Below are 8,605 nucleotides of genomic sequence, written 5' to 3' on the forward strand. Positions count from 1 at the left end.
TAAATGAAAATATCTGTTAAACAGATAAGTCAGTGTGGGTTCAGAAAAGTTTTAAGATGGATTTGAATTTGTGGATATTCTGCATTCAGAAGCCCAAAGACTGCGTGGGAGGAGACATGAGTATAAAGGAAAGACATCTGAAGAATAGCAGCAGTTAAGAGGTGGAAGAATCGAGGAAACAGAGCAGTGGTAATCTAAAGACTGTAGTATTGCATGAAAGAAGAGAAGGTTAACACTCCCCTTGACAAGGATGGAAGAGGCCCTTGGGCCTGACAACACGCATATGGTTAAGGCATTGCCACCTAGTTTGTGGCATCTAACCATGGTTTTTTATCAGAAGGAATGATACTGCCCCATTCATAAGGAAATGGAAGGACTTGAAAAAAAAATCATACGAAGTGAAGTGAGCCAGAGTCAAAGAAACGTAGACTCTAGGGTCTCCCTCATAGGGAATAAGTAGTACATATCTAGGATAGACATGACAGAACAGCACAACAGCTCAATAGCTATGCCCATACGAACACCTAAGATAATGCTAACTGAAATGAACTCCATGTTATGGAAATAAGTGGTATCTCATTGCTGTAGTTAATTTCAACATACCACATGAAACTAACTTTTGTTCTCTCGTATTCCCTCCCTGTGGTTTTACTCCTGCTATTACTGTAACTGATCTTTGTTGGGGGCTCTCATAACCCCCTTTCCCCCTATCTCCCGGGGGGATGCCTGAATCCCAAACTATGAAAGAACACTCGGCTTTATCCCTCTCGCCCGCGGAAGGAACAAAGTGTGTTCTCATGGATTACGCTAAGTTGAGGAAAGGTTGCGGAAGCCTCTCCAGCCCCCCCTCCCCTCGTGTGTCAGGAATGGCGGCGGAGAGAGAGAGGCATCGGGGAGACATAGTCCATGGTCCACGAGTCTCACAGGTCCAGAGGGCGGGCAGAAGAAATTATTATGGTGTCAAAGGTGGAAGGGGAGGGACCCGGGGTGACTAGCTGATGGGCTGAGCTGGGCTGCCCATGAGGTGATGTCATGAAACTTCCTCTGTGGGCGGGGACCACAATCCCCCAAGGGCCCGGCCTCCGCCATTAGACACGAGCCAAGAGGCAGGGACCACTTGCTTCTCTTCCGGTTGAGGCTGGAAGGTGGGAGGGGCTGCCTCCCACACTGCCCCAGGGCTGGGGGAAGGGCAGCGTGAATCCCCAACAGATCTTAGTACCCCGGATAATGTATATACATGTGTGGGAACTAGAAAAGGGAAAGGGAATACCAAAAAGAGAGACAAAGGATAAAAAGACAAACCATTGCAATAGTGATACTTACAAAACCAAGTGGTGTAAACCAACTGTACAACTCATGGTGGGGGCAGGGAGGTGGAATTGAGGAGGGGGGAGATGGGGGAAAATGAGGGAGGAGGTAACAAGTTGGTAATGTACTTGCCTTACATATGAAACTGTAACCCCTCTGTACTTCACTTTGACAATGGAGGAGGAGGAGGAGGAGGAGGAGGAGGAGGAGGAGGAGGAGGAGGAGGAGGAGGAGGAGGAGGAGGAGGAGGAGGAGGAGGAGGAGGAGGAGGAGGAGGAGGAGGAGGAGGAGGAGGAGGAGGAGGAGGAGGAGGAGGAGGAGGAGGAGGAGGAGGAGGAGGAGGAGGAGGAGGAGGAGGAGGAGGAGGAGGAGGAGGAGGAGGAGGAGGAGGAGGAGGAGGAGGAGGAGGAGGAGGAGGAGGAGGAGGAGGAGGAGGAGGAGGAGGAGGAGGAGGAGGAGGAGGAGGAGGAGGAGGAGGAGGAGGAGGAGGAGGAGGAGGAGGAGGAGGAGGAGGAGGAGGAGGAGGAGGAGGAGGAGGAGGAGAAGAAAGACTGTAATGTCTGTGCCAGCAACATAAGATAAAATTCGTAGAAGTCACCTGGTAATCAGGAAGGACAATCATTGGATAGGAACACAATTTGAAAGGAGATGGATGCCATTGAGAAAGAAGGGTTCAGCTGTGGAATAAAATATCGCCAGGTACCAAACTTAAATTCCTTCATTAGGCATTACCATCTCTGATGGCTACCTTCTTCCCAACTTAAAGGGCTCTCTGTATTTAATCACAGTCATGGACTGTGAACTGTCCAGAGGCTTATAATGGAGGACAAAGGCACATAAATCTAGGTACTGCTTAGGGATATGCCCCATGGCAATATCTGCTATGGACATAATCGATACAGGAGGTCAGAGGGATGATTTCACTGGAATAAATATCTTCCCACTTAGTCTTGAATTTAAGTTGCAAAAAAGTAGATTTAGAATCTACTGCATTCTTGTTCTTCAACAGAAAGATTTGGTTATGTGGTAATTTGTACCTCAAGCTATATATAAGGATCAGACTTAGTTTCTTGGCCCACTCATTGGGAATACCTTCGGTCCATCAGCATTCCTATCCAATCATTTCTCCACAACCTGATTTGCCTGAGTTTTCTATTTGTTTGCCTATTTCAGATCACTAGTCCAAAGAAGGACAAAACAACACAGAACCTGTGGCTTTCTCAATCAGTTGTACTCCTGTTAGACCAGTGGTTAATAGGCTAGGTTCTAAGAACTCACTTGGGCTTGGCAGGTCAGCAGTTCCTAGTACCTACCTGGAACTCCACTCTGGAAGCACTGTCACTACAATGGATAGGAAATGGATAGGTACTCGCTTGAACACAAAGTGGACAGATTCTCAAAGACCACAGAAGGCATGAGTAGAGAGCTGCACAGTCCTACACAGTAAATCTTAGTGTTCCCAAATTACTGAAGAGCTTTAGAGAAATAAATCCTTTGGCCAACGGAATATATTTTTAGTTTTTTTCTTATTTATTGTCAAAGTTATGTACACAGAGGTTACAGTTTCATATATGTTAGGCCTTGTGTACATTTCTTGTACAGCAGAATTTCAAATCCAGATCTTTTAAACTATAAATTTTTGCTTCCCAAGATCTGAACAACTCAGAGAAAGGGGCTGTTTCATCAAATATAAGTGATTCTCACCATCAGAAGCAGGTAAGCACGCCTTGTACAGGATGTGGCATCTAGCCGGAGTTTCCAGGAAGGCGAAACACTGGCAGAGTAGAGTGTGGTATCCTGGGTTGCTATTAATATGGATAGACATTTACCAGGGCTTGACACCAGTGCTCTTCTGTATCTTGTCCAAGATAATCCAGTCCCAGATGATGATGTGGCATTTCATCAAGTATGCCCTTTGCCTTCATAACAAGATTCTCTTCATCTTCAAGAAAAAAAAATGATGGATTGGTTTTTGGTTTGCTTATTTGCTCAGCTTTGAAGAGACATCTTGGTAAGGCCAACTTTTGAGTCATTTATAGGAAAATGGTCCTCTGATTATGCAGTAAGAGATGTAGTCACTGGTTATGTCTTTATGTCCTCACATGGATGTCACCATGGACTAGTGTGCTGGGAACATGGTTTTACCATCTATAAAAATGATACCTGAAGCTAGGTATGGTGACTCATGTCTGTAATCCCAAACACTTGAGAAGTGGACATTGGGACTATGGTTTTTGAGGCCAGCTTAGGAAAAAACAGTAAGAATCTCATCTCAACAAAAAGAATTTGGCACGATTGTGCATACCTGTCATCCCAGCTATGTGTAAGATGTAAATAGGATGATGTACAATCATGGTCCAGGCCAGTTTATGCAGAATCTTATCCAAGCAAAAAGCAAAAAGATTTGGGAGCCATGGCTAAAGTAGCCAAGCACTTGCTTAGCATAGGTGAGGTCCTGATTTCAAAATCCAATATGAAACTTAAAACGAAAAATACATGATCGGCTTTATTCAATTTAACAGTTAATGATTATGCAGAAGAGATGCATCACTCAATTAACTGACTAAAGTTCATGAGGACGTCCTTTGTTTAGCCATAAGGAGATTCAAAGTATACAATGGTGAATAAAACAGAAATGATTCTGGGCCTCATGCACTTTTCTCACCTGTTAATGTGGCCACATACACAGGTAAAGTGTCACACTTTTGGATAGAGTTGTGTTTCCCATCATCACTTTTCAAGGGATGAGTCTACACATCATTCATTGATTCATTCATTATTTTACCTGTCATCCATTTTCAGCATGCTGGTTAAGTATGGGTAGTGATAATACAAAGCCAAAGGAGACAGGGGCCCAGCCCTGGGGAACTTTCATTCAAATAAGAGACATGGACAGTAAGAGAGTAAGTGAATGCATACAGATGATTCAGATAGTGTCAAACAGAATAAAGATCAAAGCTCAGGATGACTTGTTCATAATACTATATTTATTTTAGTTTGTGCCATTCACAGAAACTATCTCTAAAGATGTGGCATTGAAACAGAGTCTGATCCACAAAGAAGAAGCCAGATGTATAGTGATTGGAAGAGCTTTCATAGAAAGCAAGAAAACAGATAAGAACTGAACTTGATGTCTTTAAGAAAAAACACAAAGGGATCTAAGGGAGGGTAACATGAGATGAGGTTGCTTGTGGTGAGTGCAGGAGAGATCACTGGAGGCCTTGGAGGTCAGAATAACAAGGATAAATTCAATTCCCCCCCCCCCAATGGGTTTTTATCAGGGGACTGAAGTGTCTTGCATGTTAAAACCATTGTGAAACTTGGGTGCCAGTGATTTCACCTCTAATGCTTGATCTTCAGGCAGCTGAGATGAGAGGATTTGGGTTTGAATCCAGCCCAGGCAGGAAAGTCCATGAGACTCTGTCTTCAATTAACCACTTAAAAGCTGTAAGTAGACCTGTTGGTCAAGTGAACATCTAGCCTTGAGCAAGAAAGCCAAATGACAGTGCTAAGTGCTAAGTTGAAACCCCAGTATCTGCACACACACACACACACACACACACACACACACACACACACACACCAGCACCACAACCACCTCTCTGAGTTGATTCTATACCGTGACTGTTGTGACCAGTACTGCTAATTCACATTCCTATCAACAGTGTTCAAAGTTCTCTTTACTCCAAATGCTCAGCAATATGTTTTATATTTTTACTTTAAAGTGGAATTGTATTCAGCCACAAAAGTTAAGGTGGTAATGGAATTGACTAGTAGAGCTCATGGTCACCATGTTCCAGGCCTGGAGTTTGATCTCCAGGACCACAACAAATCAAACAAACTGTGCTTTCCCATCAGAAGGATTTGGGAGAAATTATATGAAATAAATCATGCACAGAAACATAAACTCTGCCTGATGTCACTTTCACGTGGATTATAAAATCTAAATTATCCAAGGATTGGAGGAAGAAATGAAGAAAGGTGCACTGATGAGCACTAAAGTATACTGAGGTAGGAGTAAGAAGTTCTGGTGTGCTGTTGCATGGTAAGATGACTATAAATAATACTAATATTCTGTACATTTCAAACAGTTGAAAGAAAAGAAGAATTTGAATGTTTCTTCCATAAAGAAGTACTCATTGTTGAGGTGATAGACACACTAATTACTGTGTTTTGATTATTATACAACATCCACATGAATTGAACCATGTTATTGTATGTCTTAAAATGTATAAATATTATGTCAATCAAAATGAAAATAATAGTCCAATTTAATGGTGTGTGCCTATAGTCCCAACTCACATGCAAGTTGATACAGGAGTACAAGATCAGTCTGGACAATAAAGACCCTCCATGGTAAAATGTTTTAAAAAGTCCAAGTAAAAATCCAGAAATTTAAATGAGGAAATGAAAAGTAAAAAAAAAAAAATTCACAGCTGCTGAGCAAAGAGACTGGGAGGCCAGGCCATAGGGGAAGGGGGGCAGCTACAGAGCAGGCAGTGATTGTGGCTAGGGGAAAAGAGCGGGGCTGCCTGGTAGCTCAGCGTGGAGCTGAGACCCCTCTCAGTAGGCCTCTGCTGTGACTCCCATGGGCAGGTCTGCTGCCATGACTCTGTGCATGCACAGAGTGAGTTATTTGCTACAGTCTCTCCTCCCTTCCCCAAGAGCCAAGGAGGCCCATCTGGAAACAAGATGATAAATGGAATTGGGCCAAGAGCCAGAATTCCCTCCTGCAAAGGTCACTCTGAGCTTTATTTCTGCCCTCCCCTTGCTCCCTGAAGATTCCAGGATTTCTTCCTAGTCCTGTCACACCTACACTGCTTCAGTGTTGTTGAGCTTCAAATATACTAATCATGGAACTTGTATCCCAAATCCCTTCCAAGAAGGATACTTGGGGCCTCTACTCTTGTTTCCTAACCATAGTCTGGAAGACGGTGGCCTGCAAGATTTGTAACCAGTGCTCACATACGTACAGCATTGGTGTGTGAGGCACGGAGCTGAATGCTGCCATCTCACTTTCTTCAGCTTGTTGCTCCAGTCTGTAAGGGGCTCTGTCTAAGTCTCTCCACCAGAAAGACAGGAAAGAGGCCCAGGGAGAGGCTGGCCCAAACCCAAGGCCACATTCAGAAGTAGAAGCCAAGCTAGGACTGAGTCCAGCTTTTCAGACTCCCAACCCCATGCTTTTTTTCCATCCCACAGAACTTCCAGCCCATTTCAAAAAGAAACCAGGAGTCTGAGAATGGCTTTTGGGCAGGAAACCACAAGTCCTTGGTCAAGCTTGTTTTCCCAGCAGAACAAGCCCTTTCGTTCTGCTGCCACATCAACAGTGCTCAGCCCCTCCTGTGTTCCGGCCAGATTTCACTCCAAACCCTACAGAAAGCTGGTCCCCACTGAACCTGGCGGTGGTATATAGGACTCCACATAGGAAGCTTTAGTTCTGCTTCTGAACAAAGGGTGCTCCAGACCCACCAGGCTTTTTAGAAGCTGGCTCTGCAGCAAGATCAACTGCTTAGGCATTGACTTTGCAGACCCACACAGCATAACCCACCGTTTTACAGGGCTCTAGAAGTTTTCAAGATCAAAAATTAAGCTGAGGAAAAAGTGAGCCGATATCCCCATTCCATCCTGCTGCTGTGAGTGCAGAAATCCCTCCTCATCACCGAGCCTCAATGCTCCCAGATGCAATATAAATTAGCCTTGACTGGCAACCTTCCCACAATGCTGTTCTGCAAACCCTGTGAGGCTGGAGGCAGGCAGCTGACGTGCTGTGTCCTGAGCCATGGAAAGAGCCTCCACTATGAAGAAGACCAAGTGACAAGGTCCAAAGACACCACCGCAACTTCCCTCACAACAGCCAAAGTCAAGGCAAAGATAATTAGGGTTAGCTGAAATGTGGAGGATGAGGTCATCATGATGACATCAGTGTATTCAAAAGAGAAAGCACAGAGAGTTTGTGTACTGGTTGTCTCTTTCTTTATTGCACTCTCTCATTTCTTCTGTCCTCAACATGCGAGGCCATAGGGAGAAGATGGCTGTGTACAAGAACCAGGACAGAGCTCACCAGAAACTGATCATGCTGATATCTTTGTCTTGGACTTCTGCATCTTCAGAACTATGAGAAAATAATTGTCAGCTTCTTTGGCCAGCACTCTATGGCATGTTGTTCTAACAGCCCAAGCAGACACACAAACCAGGAGAATTTTGCCTTTCACTTATGTACTTGTTGGTGTCTATGCATGAAAAAAAAATTAATCTCATTCTTCAGAGGTGACTGAGGTCCAAAGAGCAACTTCCTTTATCCAAGGTCCCCTAAGCAGCTTAGCCCAGAGCTCTAAGTCAAACTCATCATTTCTGAGTCTAATCCTACTTTTGTAAAGTGAAGGCCTGAAATCATGTTCAGAATCCCTTATGGGGTTGTTGAGCAAGGAGAATCAGTGGGCTCCATCTCAGGCTTACTAAACCACAGCAACTGAAGGGGAGCCAATGAATGTGGATTTTAACTGATTGCACCGTGGGTTCTTCACCTTCCTAACATTAAAGAAGTTGAGTTCACTTTCTCAGGCTACCATAAAAGAGTACCTCAGGCAAGATGGCTTAAAAAGAAGGCCTTGATTTTGTTTTTTAAATTCTAGTGGTTGGGGGCTTGATTTCTTTTTGAGCCTTTATCCTTGGCTTTTAGATAGTCATCCTTGATGTGTTGTGCCTTGTGTGTTCTAACCTCTTCTCCAAAGGACACAAATCACATTGGCTTAGAGCCTACAGTAATGACCTCATTTTAACTTGATCACTTCTTTAAAGCACTATCCACATACGGTCAGATTCTGTGGTACTTAAGGTTGGAACTTTAACACGAAATGATGTGAGGACAAAATTAAGTGTATGACAGAGTCTTGATTAAAACCATGATTAGCAGGCATCTCCCCTAATGGAAAAAAGTAATAAGAAAAGTAAGTTTTCTTCCCATCTTTCTTCATCTACATTCAAACACCTGTAAAAATAGTAATGCATGATTTTTAAGAACAAGCTGCAGGCAGACTGAGCCAGGGGTCTCTTCTGTCTGTTTCTATGTCTTCCAGCCGAGGTGAGAAACCTTTGGTAACTATGAGAAACCTATGTCCTCTGTTGGTTCATTGATGGCAGATACGTGCATGGGTGAAGTGTGGCATGCAGCCTGGGGATTGTGAGGAATGGTTTTTGCCTTGAGGTGTACAGGTCAGCTCTATCCACGTGTTTCCCAGAGCCTTAACTAACACCAAACCTAGTGAAGTCACACTGCCAGGAGCCAAAAACACCGATT

At 44.0% G+C, this 8,605-nt stretch overlaps 1 non-coding gene across 1 annotated transcript; it reads left to right on the forward strand.

Annotated features, from left to right (window-relative positions):
- The first annotated feature begins 206 nt into the window (after positions 1–206).
- Positions 207–332, forward strand: LOC125344433. Its single transcript, XR_007209547.1, has one exon. It is a non-coding gene; the product is annotated as a U6atac minor spliceosomal RNA (small nuclear RNA).
- Positions 333–8,605: the final 8,273 nt, after the last annotated feature.

Source organism: Perognathus longimembris, chromosome 28, assembly GCF_023159225.1.
Source record: "Perognathus longimembris pacificus isolate PPM17 chromosome 28, ASM2315922v1, whole genome shotgun sequence".
Lineage (NCBI taxonomy): Eukaryota > Metazoa > Chordata > Mammalia > Rodentia > Heteromyidae > Perognathus > Perognathus longimembris.